This window comes from Carassius gibelio, chromosome A19, assembly GCF_023724105.1.
Source record: "Carassius gibelio isolate Cgi1373 ecotype wild population from Czech Republic chromosome A19, carGib1.2-hapl.c, whole genome shotgun sequence".
Classification (NCBI taxonomy): domain Eukaryota; kingdom Metazoa; phylum Chordata; class Actinopteri; order Cypriniformes; family Cyprinidae; genus Carassius; species Carassius gibelio.
In genome coordinates, this window is record NC_068389.1 from 2,437,501 (window position 1) to 2,453,911 (window position 16,411).

The 16,411-nt window shown below is 39.3% G+C and overlaps 6 non-coding genes and 14 pseudogenes across 6 annotated transcripts; all 20 read left to right on the top strand.

Annotated features, from left to right (window-relative positions):
• Positions 1–284: 284 nt before the first annotated feature.
• LOC127937041 (uncharacterized) lies at positions 285–403 on the top strand (annotated as a pseudogene).
• A 498-nt stretch (positions 404–901) lies between these two features.
• On the top strand, positions 902–1,020 carry LOC127937766 (5S ribosomal RNA). The gene has a single exon (XR_008148546.1). It is a non-coding gene; the product is annotated as a 5S ribosomal RNA (ribosomal RNA).
• A 495-nt stretch (positions 1,021–1,515) lies between these two features.
• LOC127936900 (uncharacterized) lies at positions 1,516–1,634 on the top strand (annotated as a pseudogene).
• A 499-nt stretch (positions 1,635–2,133) lies between these two features.
• Positions 2,134–2,252, top strand: LOC127937768 (5S ribosomal RNA). The gene has a single exon (XR_008148548.1). It is a non-coding gene; the product is annotated as a 5S ribosomal RNA (ribosomal RNA).
• A 1,058-nt stretch (positions 2,253–3,310) lies between these two features.
• LOC127937476 (uncharacterized) lies at positions 3,311–3,429 on the top strand (annotated as a pseudogene).
• A 780-nt stretch (positions 3,430–4,209) lies between these two features.
• On the top strand, positions 4,210–4,328 carry LOC127937829 (uncharacterized; annotated as a pseudogene).
• A 925-nt stretch (positions 4,329–5,253) lies between these two features.
• LOC127936599 (uncharacterized) lies at positions 5,254–5,372 on the top strand (annotated as a pseudogene).
• Positions 5,373–6,303: 931 nt separating this feature from the next.
• LOC127936261 (uncharacterized) lies at positions 6,304–6,422 on the top strand (annotated as a pseudogene).
• Positions 6,423–7,488: 1,066 nt separating this feature from the next.
• LOC127937477 (uncharacterized) lies at positions 7,489–7,607 on the top strand (annotated as a pseudogene).
• Positions 7,608–8,388: 781 nt separating this feature from the next.
• LOC127937275 (uncharacterized) lies at positions 8,389–8,507 on the top strand (annotated as a pseudogene).
• Positions 8,508–9,431: 924 nt separating this feature from the next.
• Positions 9,432–9,550, top strand: LOC127937042 (uncharacterized; annotated as a pseudogene).
• A 498-nt stretch (positions 9,551–10,048) lies between these two features.
• On the top strand, positions 10,049–10,167 carry LOC127937770 (5S ribosomal RNA). The gene has a single exon (XR_008148549.1). It is a non-coding gene; the product is annotated as a 5S ribosomal RNA (ribosomal RNA).
• A 496-nt stretch (positions 10,168–10,663) lies between these two features.
• LOC127936901 (uncharacterized) lies at positions 10,664–10,782 on the top strand (annotated as a pseudogene).
• A 500-nt stretch (positions 10,783–11,282) lies between these two features.
• Positions 11,283–11,401, top strand: LOC127937771 (5S ribosomal RNA). The gene has a single exon (XR_008148550.1). It is a non-coding gene; the product is annotated as a 5S ribosomal RNA (ribosomal RNA).
• A 780-nt stretch (positions 11,402–12,181) lies between these two features.
• LOC127937772 (5S ribosomal RNA) lies at positions 12,182–12,300 on the top strand. The gene has a single exon (XR_008148551.1). It is a non-coding gene; the product is annotated as a 5S ribosomal RNA (ribosomal RNA).
• Positions 12,301–12,796: 496 nt separating this feature from the next.
• LOC127936902 (uncharacterized) lies at positions 12,797–12,915 on the top strand (annotated as a pseudogene).
• A 500-nt stretch (positions 12,916–13,415) lies between these two features.
• Positions 13,416–13,534, top strand: LOC127937773 (5S ribosomal RNA). The gene has a single exon (XR_008148552.1). It is a non-coding gene; the product is annotated as a 5S ribosomal RNA (ribosomal RNA).
• A 1,058-nt stretch (positions 13,535–14,592) lies between these two features.
• On the top strand, positions 14,593–14,711 carry LOC127937478 (uncharacterized; annotated as a pseudogene).
• Positions 14,712–15,491: 780 nt separating this feature from the next.
• LOC127937830 (uncharacterized) lies at positions 15,492–15,610 on the top strand (annotated as a pseudogene).
• A 643-nt stretch (positions 15,611–16,253) lies between these two features.
• Positions 16,254–16,372, top strand: LOC127936600 (uncharacterized; annotated as a pseudogene).
• The last annotated feature ends 39 nt before the right edge of the window (positions 16,373–16,411 follow it).

Sequence of the window (16,411 nt, forward strand, 5' to 3'; positions counted from 1 at the left end):
GGGCCAGGTTAGTACATGGATGGGAGACTGCCTGGGAATACCAGGTGCTTTAAATTTTTGGATATTTTTCACAAATTATATAATAATCTTGCAAAAAAAAAAAAAAATAGAGTCAATGCCCGATCTCTGAATCTTAGCAGGTTTAGGTCTTGTTAGTACTTGGATGAGAGACCGCCTGGGAATACCAGGTGCTTTAAGCTTTTGGGGTTTCTTTCCTACTCTTATAATGTACTGGCGAGTAGATTGGCTGATCTTTAAATAGCCTTCTCTTTGCAGCAGTCTTCGCTTATGGCCATACCAGCCTGGCTATGCCCGATCTTGTCTGATCTCGTAAGCTAAGCAGGTTTGGGCCTGGTTAGTGCCTGGATGGGAGACCGCCTGGGAATACCAGGTACTCTAAGTTTTTTGAAATTTTTCACTTAGTATATAATAATTTTGCCAAAAAATAGAGTCAATGCCCGATCTCTGAATATAAGCAGGTTTGCGCCAGGTTAGTACATGGATGGGAGACTGCCTGGGAATACCAGGTGCTTTAAATGTTTGGATATTTTTCACGAATTATATAATAATCTTGCAACAAAAAAAAAAAAGAGTCAATGCCCGATCTCTGAATCTTAGCAGGTTTAGATCTGGTTAGTACTTGGATGAGAGACCGCCAAGGAATACCAGGTGCTTTAAGCTTTTGGAATTTTTTCACTTAGTATATAATAAATTTGGCAAAAAATAGAGTCAATGCCCGATCTCTGAATATAAGCAGGTTTGGGCCAGGTTAGTAATTGGATGAGAGACCGCCTAGGAATACCAGGTGCTTTAAGATTTTGGGGTTTCTTTCCTACTTTTATAATGTACTGGCGAGTAGATTGGCTGATCTTTAAATAGCCTTCTCTTTGCAGCAGTCTTCGCTTATGGCCATACCAGCCTGGCTATGCCCGATCTTGTCTGATCTCGGAAGCTAAGCAGGTTTGGGCCTGGTTAGTGCCTGGATGGGAGACCGCCTGGGAATACCAGGTACTGTAAGCTTTTTTGAAATTTTTCACTTAGTATATAATAATTTTGCCAAAAAATAGAGTCAATGCCCGATCTCTGAATATAAGCAGGTTTGCGCCAGGTTAGTACATGGATGGGAGACTGCCTGGGAATATCAGGTGCTTTAAATTTTTGGATATTTTTCACGAATTATATAATAATCTTGCAAAAAAAAAAAGAGTCAATGCCCGATCTCTGAATCTTAGCAGGTTTAGGTCTGGTTAGTACTTGGATGAGAGACCGCCAAGGAATACCAGGTGCTTTAAGCTTTTGGAATTTTTTCACTTAGTATATAATAAATTTGGCAAAAAATAGAGTCAGTGCCCGATCTCTGAATCTTAGCAGGTTTAGGTCTTGTTAGTACTTGGATGAGAGACTGCCTGGGAATACCAGGTGCTTTAAGCTTTTGGGGTTTCTTTCCTACTCTTATAATGTACTGGCGAGTAGATTGGCTGATCTTTAAATAGCCTTCTCTTTGCAGCAGTCTTCGCTTATGGCCATACCAGCCTGGCTATGCCCGATCTTGTCTGATCTCGTAAGCTAAGCAGGTTTGGGCCTGGTTAGTGCCTGGATGGGAGACCACCTGGGAATACCAGGTACTCTAAGTTTTTTGAAATTTTTCACTTAGTATATAATAATTTTGCCAAAAAATAGAGTCAATGCCCGATCTCTGAATATAAGCAGGTTTGCGCCAGGTTAGTACATGGATGGGAGACTGCCTGGGAATACCAGGTGCTTTAAATGTTTGGATATTTTTCACGAATTATATAATAATCTTGCAACAAAAAAAAAAAAAGAGTCAATGCCCGATCTCTGAATCTTAGCAGGTTTAGATCTGGTTAGTACTTGGATGAGAGACCGCCAAGGAATACCAGGTGCTTTAAGCTTTTGGAATTTTTTCACTTAGTATATAATAAATTTGGCAAAAAATAGAGTCAATGCACGATCTCTGAATATAAGCAGGTTTGGGCCAGGTTAGTAATTGGATGAGAGACCGCCTAGGAATACCAGGTGCTTTAAGATTTTGGGGTTTCTTTCCTACTTTTATAATGTACTGGCGAGTAGATTGGCTGATCTTTAAATAGCCTTCTCTTTGCAGCAGTCTTCGCTTATGGCCATACCAGCCTGGCTATGCCCGATCTTGTCTGATCTCGGAAGCTAAGCAGGTTTGGGCCTGGTTAGTGCCTGGATGGGAGACCGCCTGGGAATACCAGGTACTGTAAGCTTTTTTGAAATTTTTCACTTAGTATATAATAATTTTGCCAAAAAATAGAGTCAATGCCCGATCTCTGAATATAAGCAGGTTTGCGCCAGGTTAGTACATGGATGGGAGACTGCCTGGGAATATCAGGTGCTTTAAATTTTTGGATATTTTTCACGAATTATATAATAATCTTGAAAAAAAAAAAAAAAAAAAGAGTCAATGCCCGATCTCTGAATCTTAGCAGGTTTAGGTCTGGTTAGTACTTGGATGAGAGACCGCCAAGGAATACCAGGTGCTTTAAGCTTTTGGAATTTTTTCACTTAGTATATAATAAATTTGGCAAAAAATAGAGTCAGTGCCCGATCTCTGAATATAAGCAGGTTTGGGCCAGGTTAGTACATGGATGGGAGACTGCCTGGGAATACCAGGTGCTTTAAATTTTTGGATATTTTTCACGAATTATATAATAATCTTGCAAAAAAAAAAAAAGAGTCAATGCCCGATCTCTGAATCTTAGCAGGTTTAGGTCTGGTTAGTACTTGGATGAGAGACCGCCAAGGAATACCAGGTGCTTTAAGCTTTTGGAATTTTTTCACTTAGTATATAATAAATTTGGCAAAAAATAGAGTCAATGCCCGATCTCTGAATATAAGCAGGTTTGGGCCAGGTTAATACATGGATGGGAGACTGCCTGGGAATACCAGGTGCTTTAAATTTTTGGATATTTTTCACGAATTATATAATAATCTTGCAAAAAAAAAAAAAAAAAGAGTCAATGCCCGATCTCTGAATCTTAGCAGGTTTAGGTCTGGTTAGTACTTGGATGAGAGACCGCCAAGGAATACCAGGTGCTTTAAGCTTTTGGAATTTTTTCACTTAGTATATAATAAATTTGGCAAAAAATAGAGTCAATGCCCGATCTCTGAATATAAGCAGGTTTGGGCCAGGTTAGTACTTGGATGAGAGACCGCCTAGGAATACCAGGTGCTTTAAGCTTTTGGGGTTTCTTTCCTACTTTTATAATGTACTGGCGAGTAGATTGGCTGATCTTTAAATAGCCTTCTCTTTGCAGCAGTCTTCGCTTATGGCCATACCAGCCTGGCTATGCCCGATCTTGTCTGATCTCGTAAGCCAAGCAGGTTTGTGCCTGGTTAGTGCCTGGATGGGAGACCGCCTGGGAATGCCAGGTACTGTAAGCTTTTTTGAAATTTTTCACTTAGTATATAATAATTTTGCCAAAAAATAGAGTCAATGCCCGATCTCTGAATATAAGCAGGTTTGCGCCAGGTTAGTACATGGATGGGAGACTGCCTGGGAATACCAGGTGCTTTAAATGTTTGGATATTTTTCACGAATTATATAATAATCTTGCAAAAAAAAAAAAGAGTCAATGCCCGATCTCTGAATTTTAGCAGGTTTAGGTCTAGTTAGTACTTGGATGAGAGACCGCCAAGGAATACCAGGTGCTTTAAGCTTTTGAAATTTTTCACTTAGTATATAATAATTTTGCCAAAAAATAGAGTCAATGCCCGATCTCTGAATATAAGCAGGTTTGCGCCAGGTTAGTACATGGATGGGAGACTGCCTGGGAATACCAGGTGCTTTAAATGTTTGGATATTTTTCACGAATTATATAATAATCTTGCAAAAAAAAAAAAAAAAAAAAAAGAGTCAATGCCCGATCTCTGAATCTTAGCAGGTTTAGGTCTGGTTAGTACTTGGATGAGAGACCGCCAAGGAATACCAGGTGCTTTAAGCTTTTGGAATTTTTTCACTTAGTATATAATAAATTTGGCAAAAAATAGAGTCAATGCCCGATCTCTGAATATAAGCAGGTTTGGGCCAGGTTAGTAATTGGATGAGAGACCGCCTAGGAATAGCAGGTGCTTTAAGCTTTTGGGGTTTCTTTCCTACTTTTATAATGTACTGGCGAGTAGATTGGCTGATCTTTAAATAGCCTTCTCTTTGCAGCAGTCTTCGCTTATGGCCATACCAGCCTGGCTATGCCCGATCTTGTCTGATCTCGGAAGCTAAGCAGGTTTGGGCCTGGTTAGTGCCTGGATGGGAGACCGCCTGGGAATACCAGGTACTGTTAGCTTTTTTGAAATTTTTCACTTAGTATATAATAATTTTGCCAAAAAATAGAGTCAATGCCCGATCTCTGAATATAAGCAGGTTTGCGCCAGGTTAGTACATGGATGGGAGACTGCCTGGGAATATCAGGTGCTTTAAATTTTTGGATATTTTTCACGAATTATATAATAATCTTGCAAAAAAAAAAAAAAAGAGTCAATGCCCGATCTCTGAATCTTAGCAGGTTTAGGTCTGGTTAGTACTTGGATGAGAGACCGCCAAGGAATACCAGGTGCTTTAAGCTTTTGGAATTTTTTCACTTAGTATATAATAAATTTGGCAAAAAATAGAGTCAATGCCCGATCTCTGAATATAAGCAGGTTTGGGCCAGGTTAGTACATGGATGGGAGACTGCCTGGGAATACCAGGTGCTTTAAATTTTTGGATATTTTTCACGAATTATATAATAATCTGGCAAAAAAAAAAAAAAAAAAGAGTCAATGCCCGATCTCTGAATCTTAGCAGGTTTAGGTCTGGTTAGTACTTGGATGAGAGACCGCCAAGGAATACCAGGTGCTTTAAGCTTTTGGAATTTTTTCACTTAGTATATAATAAATTTGGCAAAAAATAGAGTCAGTGCCCGATCTCTGAATATAAGCAGGTTTGGGCCAGGTTAGTACATGGATGGGAGACTGCCTGGGAATACCAGGTGCTTTAAATTTTTGGATATTTTTCACAAATTATATAATAATCTTGCAAAAAAAAAAAATAAATAGAGTCAATGCCCGATCTCTGAATCTTAGCAGGTTTAGGTCTGGTTAGTACTTGGATGAGAGACCGCCTAGGAATACCAGGTGCTTTAAGCTTTTGGGGTTTCTTTCCTACTTTTATAATGTACTGGCGAGTAGATTGGCTGATCTTTAAATAGCCTTCTCTTTGCAGCAGTCTTCGCTTATGGCCATACCAGCCTGGCTATGCCCGATCTTGTCTGATCTCGTAAGCTAAGCAGGTTTGGGCCTGGTTAGTGCCTGGATGGGAGACCGCCTGGGAATACCAGGTACTCTAAGCTTTTTTGAAATTTTTCACTTAGTATATAATAATTTTGCCAAAAAATAGAGTCAATGCCCGATCTCTGAATATAAGCAGGTTTGCGCCAGGTTAGTACATGGATGGGAGACTGCCTGGGAATACCAGGTGCTTTAAATGTTTGGATATTTTTCATGAATTATATAATAATCTTGCAAAAAAAAAAAAAAAAAAAAAAAAGAGTCAATGCCCGATCTCTGAATCTTAGCAGGTTTAGGTCTGGTTAGTACTTGGATGAGAGACCGCCAAGGAATACCAGGTGCTTTAAGCTTTTGGAATTTTTTCACTTAGTATATAATAAATTTGGCAAAAAATAGAGTCAATGCCCGATCTCTGAATATAAGCAGGTTTGCGCCAGGTTAGTACATGGATGGGAGACTGCCTGGGAATACCAGGTGCTTTAAATTTTTGGATATTTTTCACGAATTATATAATAATCTGGCAAAAAAAAAAAAAAAAGAGTCAGTGCCCGATCTCTGAATCTTAGCAGGTTTAGATCTGGTTAGTACTTGGATGAGAGACCGCCAAGGAATACCAGGTGCTTTAAGCTTTTGGAATTTTTTCACTTAGTATATAATAAATTTGGCAAAAAATAGAGTCAGTGCCCGATCTCTGAATATAAGCAGGTTTGGGCCAGGTTAGTACATGGATGGGAGACTGCCTGGGAATACCAGGTGCTTTAAATTTTTTGATATTTTTCACAAATTATATAATAATCTTGCAAAAAAAAAAAAAAATAGAGTCAATGCCCGATCTCTGAATCTTAGCAGGTTTAGGTCTGGTTAGTACTTGGATGAGAGACCGCCTAGGAATACCAGGTGCTTTAAGCTTTTGGGGTTTCTTTCCTACTTTTATAATGTACTGGCGAGTAGATTGGCTGATCTTTAAATAGCCTTCTCTTTGCAGCAGTCTTCGCTTATGGCCATACCAGCCTGGCTATGCCCGATCTTGTCTGATCTCGTAAGCTAAGCAGGTTTGGGCCTGGTTAGTGCCTGGATGGGAGACCGCCTGGGAATGCCAGGTACTGTAAGCTTTTTTGAAATTTTTCACTTAGTATATAATAATTTTGCCAAAAAATAGAGTCAATGCCCGATCTCTGAATATAAGCAGGTTTGCGCCAGGTTAGTACATGGATGGGAGACTGCCTGGGAATATAAGGTGCTTTAAATTTTTGGATATTTTTCACGAATTATATAATAATCTTGCAAAAAAAAAAAAAAAAAAAGAGTCAATGCCCGATCTCTGAATCTTAGCAGGTTTAGGTCTGGTTAGTACTTGGATGAGAGACCGCCAAGGAATACCAGGTGCTTTAAGCTTTTGGAATTTTTTCACTTAGTATATAATAAATTTGGCAAAAAATAGAGTCAGTGCCCGATCTCTGAATATAAGCAGGTTTGGGCCAGGTTAGTACATGGATGGGAGACTGCCTGGGAATACCAGGTGCTTTAAATTTTTGGATATTTTTCACGAATTATATAATAATCTTGCAAAAAAAAAAAAAAGAGTCAATGCCCGATCTCTGAATCTTAGCAGGTTTAGGTCTGGTTAGTACTTGGATGAGAGACCGCCAAGGAATACCAGGTGCTTTAAGCTTTTGGAATTTTTTCACTTAGTATATAATAAATTTGGCAAAAAATAGAGTCAATGCCCGATCTCTGAATATAAGCAGGTTTGGGCCAGGTTAATACATGGATGGGAGACTGCCTGGGAATACCAGGTGCTTTAAATTTTTGGATATTTTTCACGAATTATATAATAATCTTGCAAAAAAAAAAAAAGAAAAAAAAAGAGTCAATGCCCGATCTCTGAATCTTAGCAGGTTTAGGTCTGGTTAGTACTTGGATGAGAGACCGCCAAGGAATACCAGGTGCTTTAAGCTTTTGGAATTTTTTCACTTAGTATATAATAAATTTGGCAAAAAATAGAGTCAATGCCCGATCTCTGAATATAAGCAGGTTTGGGCCAGGTTAGTACTTGGATGAGAGACCGCCTAGGAATACCAGGTGCTTTAAGCTTTTGGGGTTTCTTTCCTACTTTTATAATGTACTGGCGAGTAGATTGGCTGATCTTTAAATAGCCTTCTCTTTGCAGCAGTCTTCGCTTATGGCCATACCAGCCTGGCTATGCCCGATCTTGTCTGATCTCGTAAGCCAAGCAGGTTTGTGCCTGGTTAGTGCCTGGATGGGAGACCGCCTGGGAATGCCAGGTACTGTAAGCTTTTTTGAAATTTTTCACTTAGTATATAATAATTTTGCCAAAAAATAGAGTCAATGCCCGATCTCTGAATATAAGCAGGTTTGCACCAGGTTAGTACATGGATGGGAGACTGCCTGGGAATACCAGGTGCTTTAAATGTTTGGATATTTTTCACGAATTATATAATAATCTTGCAAAAAAAAAAAAGAGTCAATGCCCGATCTCTGAATTTTAGCAGGTTTAGGTCTAGTTAGTACTTGGATGAGAGACCGCCAAGGAATACCAGGTGCTTTAAGCTTTTGAAATTTTTCACTTAGTATATAATAATTTTGCCAAAAAATAGAGTCAATGCCCGATCTCTGAATATAAGCAGGTTTGCGCCAGGTTAGTACATGGATGGGAGACTGCCTGGGAATACCAGGTGCTTTAAATGTTTGGATATTTTTCACGAATTATATAATAATCTTGCAAAAAAAAAAAAAAAAAAAAAAAGAGTCAATGCCCGATCTCTGAATCTTAGCAGGTTTAGGTCTGGTTAGTACTTGGATGAGAGACCGCCAAGGAATACCAGGTGCTTTAAGCTTTTGGAATTTTTTCACTTAGTATATAATAAATTTGGCAAAAAATAGAGTCAATGCCCGATCTCTGAATATAAGCAGGTTTGGGCCAGGTTAGTAATTGGATGAGAGACCGCCTAGGAATAGCAGGTGCTTTAAGCTTTTGGGGTTTCTTTCCTACTTTTATAATGTACTGGCGAGTAGATTGGCTGATCTTTAAATAGCCTTCTCTTTGCAGCAGTCTTCGCTTATGGCCATACCAGCCTGGCTATGCCTGATCTTGTCTGATCTCGTAAGCTAAGCAGGTTTGGTCCTGGTTAGTGCCTGGATGGGAGACCGCCTGGGAATGCCAGGTACTGTAAGCTTTTTTGAAATTTTTCACTTAGTATATAATAATTTTGCCAAAAAATAGAGTCAATGCCCGATCTCTGAATATAAGCAGGTTTACGCCAGGTTAGTACATGGATGGGAGACTGCCTGGGAATACCAGGTGCTTTAAATGTTTGGATATTTTTCACGAATTATATAATAATCTTGCAAAAAAAAAAAAAAAGAGTCAATGCCCGATCTCTGAATCTTAGCAGGTTTAGGTCTGGTTAGTACTTGGATGAGAGACCGCCAAGGAATACCAGGTGCTTTAAGCTTTTGGAATTTTTTCACTTAGTATATAATAAATTTGGCAAAAAATAGAGTCAATGCCCGATCTCTGAATATAAGCAGGTTTGGGCCAGGTTAGTACATGGATGGGAGACTGCCTGGGAATACCAGGTGCTTTAAATTTTTGGATATTTTTCACGAATTATATAATAATCTGGCAAAAAAAAAAAAAAAAAAAGAGTCAATGCCCGATCTCTGAATCTTAGCAGGTTTAGGTCTGGTTAGTACTTGGATGAGAGACCGCCAAGGAATACCAGGTGCTTTAAGCTTTTGGAATTTTTTCACTTAGTATATAATAAATTTGGCAAAAAATAGAGTCAGTGCCCGATCTCTGAATATAAGCAGGTTTGGGCCAGGTTAGTACATGGATGGGAGACTGCCTGGGAATACCAGGTGCTTTAAATTTTTGGATATTTTTCACAAATTATATAATAATCTTGCAAAAAAAAAAAAAATAGAGTCAATGCCCGATCTCTGAATCTTAGCAGGTTTAGGTCTTGTTAGTACTTGGATGAGAGACCGCCTGGGAATACCAGGTGCTTTAAGCTTTTGGGGTTTCTTTCCTACTCTTATAATGTACTGGCGAGTAGATTGGCTGATCTTTAAATAGCCTTCTCTTTGCAGCAGTCTTCGCTTATGGCCATACCAGCCTGGCTATGCCCGATCTTGTCTGATCTCGTAAGCTAAGCAGGTTTGGGCCTGGTTAGTGCCTGGATGGGAGACCGCCTGGGAATACCAGGTACTCTAAGTTTTTTGAAATTTTTCACTTAGTATATAATACTTTTGCCAAAAAATAGAGTCAATGCCCGATCTCTGAATATAAGCAGGTTTGCGCCAGGTTAGTACATGGATGGGAGACTGCCTGGGAATACCAGGTGCTTTAAATGTTTGGATATTTTTTACGAATTATATAATAATCTTGCAACAAAAAAAAAAAAGAGTCAATGCCCGATCTCTGAATCTTAGCAGGTTTAGATCTGGTTAGTACTTGGATGAGAGACCGCCAAGGAATACCAGGTGCTTTAAGCTTTTGGAATTTTTTCACTTAGTATATAATAAATTTGGCAAAAAATAGAGTCAATGCCCGATCTCTGAATATAAGCAGGTTTGGGCCAGGTTAGTAATTGGATGAGAGACCGCCTAGGAATACCAGGTGCTTTAAGATTTTGGGGTTTCTTTCCTACTTTTATAATGTACTGGCGAGTAGATTGGCTGATCTTTAAATAGCCTTCTCTTTGCAGCAGTCTTCGCTTATGGCCATACCAGCCTGGCTATGCCCGATCTTGTCTGATCTCGGAAGCTAAGCAGGTTTGGGCCTGGTTAGTGCCTGGATGGGAGACCGCCTGGGAATACCAGGTACTGTAAGCTTTTTTGAAATTTTTCACTTAGTATATAATAATTTTGCCAAAAAATAGAGTCAATGCCCGATCTCTGAATATAAGCAGGTTTGCGCCAGGTTAGTACATGGATGGGAGACTGCCTGGGAATATCAGGTGCTTTAAATTTTTGGATATTTTTCACGAATTATATAATAATCTTGCAAAAAAAAAAAAGAGTCAATGCCCGATCTCTGAATCTTAGCAGGTTTAGGTCTGGTTAGTACTTGGATGAGAGACCGCCAAGGAATACCAGGTGCTTTAAGCTTTTGGAATTTTTTCACTTAGTATATAATAAATTTGGCAAAAAATAGAGTCAGTGCCCGATCTCTGAATCTTAGCAGGTTTAGGTCTTGTTAGTACTTGGATGAGAGACTGCCTGGGAATACCAGGTGCTTTAAGCTTTTGGGGTTTCTTTCCTACTCTTATAATGTACTGGCGAGTAGATTGGCTGATCTTTAAATAGCCTTCTCTTTGCAGCAGTCTTCGCTTATGGCCATACCAGCCTGGCTATGCCCGATCTTGTCTGATCTCGTAAGCTAAGCAGGTTTGGGCCTGGTTAGTGCCTGGATGGGAGACCACCTGGGAATACCAGGTACTCTAAGTTTTTTGAAATTTTTCACTTAGTATATAATAATTTTGCCAAAAAATAGAGTCAATGCCCGATCTCTGAATATAAGCAGGTTTGCGCCAGGTTAGTACATGGATGGGAGACTGCCTGGGAATACCAGGTGCTTTAAATGTTTGGATATTTTTCACGAATTATATAATAATCTTGCAACAAAAAAAAAAAAAAGAGTCAATGCCCGATCTCTGAATCTTAGCAGGTTTAGATCTGGTTAGTACTTGGATGAGAGACCGCCAAGGAATACCAGGTGCTTTAAGCTTTTGGAATTTTTTCACTTAGTATATAATAAATTTGGCAAAAAATAGAGTCAATGCACGATCTCTGAATATAAGCAGGTTTGGGCCAGGTTAGTAATTGGATGAGAGACCGCCTAGGAATACCAGGTGCTTTAAGATTTTGGGGTTTCTTTCCTACTTTTATAATGTACTGGCGAGTAGATTGGCTGATCTTTAAATAGCCTTCTCTTTGCAGCAGTCTTCGCTTATGGCCATACCAGCCTGGCTATGCCCGATCTTGTCTGATCTCGGAAGCTAAGCAGGTTTGGGCCTGGTTAGTGCCTGGATGGGAGACCGCCTGGGAATACCAGGTACTGTAAGCTTTTTTGAAATTTTTCACTTAGTATATAATAATTTTGCCAAAAAATAGAGTCAATGCCCGATCTCTGAATATAAGCAGGTTTGCGCCAGGTTAGTACATGGATGGGAGACTGCCTGGGAATATCAGGTGCTTTAAATTTTTGGATATTTTTCACGAATTATATAATAATCTTGAAAAAAAAAAAAAAAAAAAGAGTCAATGCCCGATCTCTGAATCTTAGCAGGTTTAGGTCTGGTTAGTACTTGGATGAGAGACCGCCAAGGAATACCAGGTGCTTTAAGCTTTTGGAATTTTTTCACTTAGTATATAATAAATTTGGCAAAAAATAGAGTCAGTGCCCGATCTCTGAATATAAGCAGGTTTGGGCCAGGTTAGTACATGGATGGGAGACTGCCTGGGAATACCAGGTGCTTTAAATGTTTGGATATTTTTTACGAATTATATAATAATCTTGCAACAAAAAAAAAAAAGAGTCAATGCCCGATCTCTGAATCTTAGCAGGTTTAGATCTGGTTAGTACTTGGATGAGAGACCGCCAAGGAATACCAGGTGCTTTAAGCTTTTGGAATTTTTTCACTTAGTATATAATAAATTTGGCAAAAAATAGAGTCAATGCCCGATCTCTGAATATAAGCAGGTTTGGGCCAGGTTAGTAATTGGATGAGAGACCGCCTAGGAATACCAGGTGCTTTAAGATTTTGGGGTTTCTTTCCTACTTTTATAATGTACTGGCGAGTAGATTGGCTGATCTTTAAATAGCCTTCTCTTTGCAGCAGTCTTCGCTTATGGCCATACCAGCCTGGCTATGCCCGATCTTGTCTGATCTCGGAAGCTAAGCAGGTTTGGGCCTGGTTAGTGCCTGGATGGGAGACCGCCTGGGAATACCAGGTACTGTAAGCTTTTTTGAAATTTTTCACTTAGTATATAATAATTTTGCCAAAAAATAGAGTCAATGCCCGATCTCTGAATATAAGCAGGTTTGCGCCAGGTTAGTACATGGATGGGAGACTGCCTGGGAATATCAGGTGCTTTAAATTTTTGGATATTTTTCACGAATTATATAATAATCTTGCAAAAAAAAAAAAGAGTCAATGCCCGATCTCTGAATCTTAGCAGGTTTAGGTCTGGTTAGTACTTGGATGAGAGACCGCCAAGGAATACCAGGTGCTTTAAGCTTTTGGAATTTTTTCACTTAGTATATAATAAATTTGGCAAAAAATAGAGTCAGTGCCCGATCTCTGAATCTTAGCAGGTTTAGGTCTTGTTAGTACTTGGATGAGAGACTGCCTGGGAATACCAGGTGCTTTAAGCTTTTGGGGTTTCTTTCCTACTCTTATAATGTACTGGCGAGTAGATTGGCTGATCTTTAAATAGCCTTCTCTTTGCAGCAGTCTTCGCTTATGGCCATACCAGCCTGGCTATGCCCGATCTTGTCTGATCTCGTAAGCTAAGCAGGTTTGGGCCTGGTTAGTGCCTGGATGGGAGACCACCTGGGAATACCAGGTACTCTAAGTTTTTTGAAATTTTTCACTTAGTATATAATAATTTTGCCAAAAAATAGAGTCAATGCCCGATCTCTGAATATAAGCAGGTTTGCGCCAGGTTAGTACATGGATGGGAGACTGCCTGGGAATACCAGGTGCTTTAAATGTTTGGATATTTTTCACGAATTATATAATAATCTTGCAACAAAAAAAAAAAAAAGAGTCAATGCCCGATCTCTGAATCTTAGCAGGTTTAGATCTGGTTAGTACTTGGATGAGAGACCGCCAAGGAATACCAGGTGCTTTAAGCTTTTGGAATTTTTTCACTTAGTATATAATAAATTTGGCAAAAAATAGAGTCAATGCACGATCTCTGAATATAAGCAGGTTTGGGCCAGGTTAGTAATTGGATGAGAGACCGCCTAGGAATACCAGGTGCTTTAAGATTTTGGGGTTTCTTTCCTACTTTTATAATGTACTGGCGAGTAGATTGGCTGATCTTTAAATAGCCTTCTCTTTGCAGCAGTCTTCGCTTATGGCCATACCAGCCTGGCTATGCCCGATCTTGTCTGATCTCGGAAGCTAAGCAGGTTTGGGCCTGGTTAGTGCCTGGATGGGAGACCGCCTGGGAATACCAGGTACTGTAAGCTTTTTTGAAATTTTTCACTTAGTATATAATAATTTTGCCAAAAAATAGAGTCAATGCCCGATCTCTGAATATAAGCAGGTTTGCGCCAGGTTAGTACATGGATGGGAGACTGCCTGGGAATATCAGGTGCTTTAAATTTTTGGATATTTTTCACGAATTATATAATAATCTTGAAAAAAAAAAAAAAAAAAAGAGTCAATGCCCGATCTCTGAATCTTAGCAGGTTTAGGTCTGGTTAGTACTTGGATGAGAGACCGCCAAGGAATACCAGGTGCTTTAAGCTTTTGGAATTTTTTCACTTAGTATATAATAAATTTGGCAAAAAATAGAGTCAGTGCCCGATCTCTGAATATAAGCAGGTTTGGGCCAGGTTAGTACATGGATGGGAGACTGCCTGGGAATACCAGGTGCTTTAAATTTTTGGATATTTTTCACGAATTATATAATAATCTTGCAAAAAAAAAAAAAGAGTCAATGCCCGATCTCTGAATCTTAGCAGGTTTAGGTCTGGTTAGTACTTGGATGAGAGACCGCCAAGGAATACCAGGTGCTTTAAGCTTTTGGAATTTTTTCACTTAGTATATAATAAATTTGGCAAAAAATAGAGTCAATGCCCGATCTCTGAATATAAGCAGGTTTGGGCCAGGTTAATACATGGATGGGAGACTGCCTGGGAATACCAGGTGCTTTAAATTTTTGGATATTTTTCACGAATTATATAATAATCTTGCAAAAAAAAAAAAAAAAAGAGTCAATGCCCGATCTCTGAATCTTAGCAGGTTTAGGTCTGGTTAGTACTTGGATGAGAGACCGCCAAGGAATACCAGGTGCTTTAAGCTTTTGGAATTTTTTCACTTAGTATATAATAAATTTGGCAAAAAATAGAGTCAATGCCCGATCTCTGAATATAAGCAGGTTTGGGCCAGGTTAGTACTTGGATGAGAGACCGCCTAGGAATACCAGGTGCTTTAAGCTTTTGGGGTTTCTTTCCTACTTTTATAATGTACTGGCGAGTAGATTGGCTGATCTTTAAATAGCCTTCTCTTTGCAGCAGTCTTCGCTTATGGCCATACCAGCCTGGCTATGCCCGATCTTGTCTGATCTCGTAAGCCAAGCAGGTTTGTGCCTGGTTAGTGCCTGGATGGGAGACCGCCTGGGAATGCCAGGTACTGTAAGCTTTTTTGAAATTTTTCACTTAGTATATAATAATTTTGCCAAAAAATAGAGTCAATGCCCGATCTCTGAATATAAGCAGGTTTGCGCCAGGTTAGTACATGGATGGGAGACTGCCTGGGAATACCAGGTGCTTTAAATGTTTGGATATTTTTCACGAATTATATAATAATCTTGCAAAAAAAAAAAAGAGTCAATGCCCGATCTCTGAATTTTAGCAGGTTTAGGTCTAGTTAGTACTTGGATGAGAGACCGCCAAGGAATACCAGGTGCTTTAAGCTTTTGAAATTTTTCACTTAGTATATAATAATTTTGCCAAAAAATAGAGTCAATGCCCGATCTCTGAATATAAGCAGGTTTGCGCCAGGTTAGTACATGGATGGGAGACTGCCTGGGAATACCAGGTGCTTTAAATGTTTGGATATTTTTCACGAATTATATAATAATCTTGCAAAAAAAAAAAAAAAAAAAAAAGAGTCAATGCCCGATCTCTGAATCTTAGCAGGTTTAGGTCTGGTTAGTACTTGGATGAGAGACCGCCAAGGAATACCAGGTGCTTTAAGCTTTTGGAATTTTTTCACTTAGTATATAATAAATTTGGCAAAAAATAGAGTCAATGCCCGATCTCTGAATATAAGCAGGTTTGGGCCAGGTTAGTAATTGGATGAGAGACCGCCTAGGAATAGCAGGTGCTTTAAGCTTTTGGGGTTTCTTTCCTACTTTTATAATGTACTGGCGAGTAGATTGGCTGATCTTTAAATAGCCTTCTCTTTGCAGCAGTCTTCGCTTATGGCCATACCAGCCTGGCTATGCCCGATCTTGTCTGATCTCGGAAGCTAAGCAGGTTTGGGCCTGGTTAGTGCCTGGATGGGAGACCGCCTGGGAATACCAGGTACTGTTAGCTTTTTTGAAATTTTTCACTTAGTATATAATAATTTTGCCAAAAAATAGAGTCAATGCCCGATCTCTGAATATAAGCAGGTTTGCGCCAGGTTAGTACATGGATGGGAGACTGCCTGGGAATATCAGGTGCTTTAAATTTTTGGATATTTTTCACGAATTATATAATAATCTTGCAAAAAAAAAAAAAAGAGTCAATGCCCGATCTCTGAATCTTAGTAGGTTTAGGTCTGGTTAGTACTTGGATGAGAGACCGCCAAGGAATACCAGGTGCTTTAAGCTTTTGGAATTTTTTCACTTAGTATATAATAAATTTGGCAAAAAATAGAGTCAATGCCCGATCTCTGAATATAAGCAGGTTTGGGCCAGGTTAGTACATGGATGGGAGACTGCCTGGGAATACCAGGTGCTTTAAATTTTTGGATATTTTTCACGAATTATATAATAATCTGGCAAAAAAAAAAAAAAAAAAGAGTCAATGCCCGATCTCTGAATCTTAGCAGGTTTAGGTCTGGTTAGTACTTGGATGAGAGACCGCCAAGGAATACCAGGTGCTTTAAGCTTTTGGGGTTTCTTTCCTACTTTTATAATGTACTGGCGAGTAGATTGGCTGATCTTTAAATAGCCTTCTCTTTGCAGCAGTCTTCGCTTATGGCCATACCAGCCTGGCTATGCCCGATCTTGTCTGATCTCGTAAGCTAAGCAGGTTTGGGCCTGGTTAGTGCCTGGATGGGAGACCGCCTGGGAATACCAGGTACTCTAAGCTTTTTTGAAATTTTTCACTTAGTATATAATAATTTTGCCA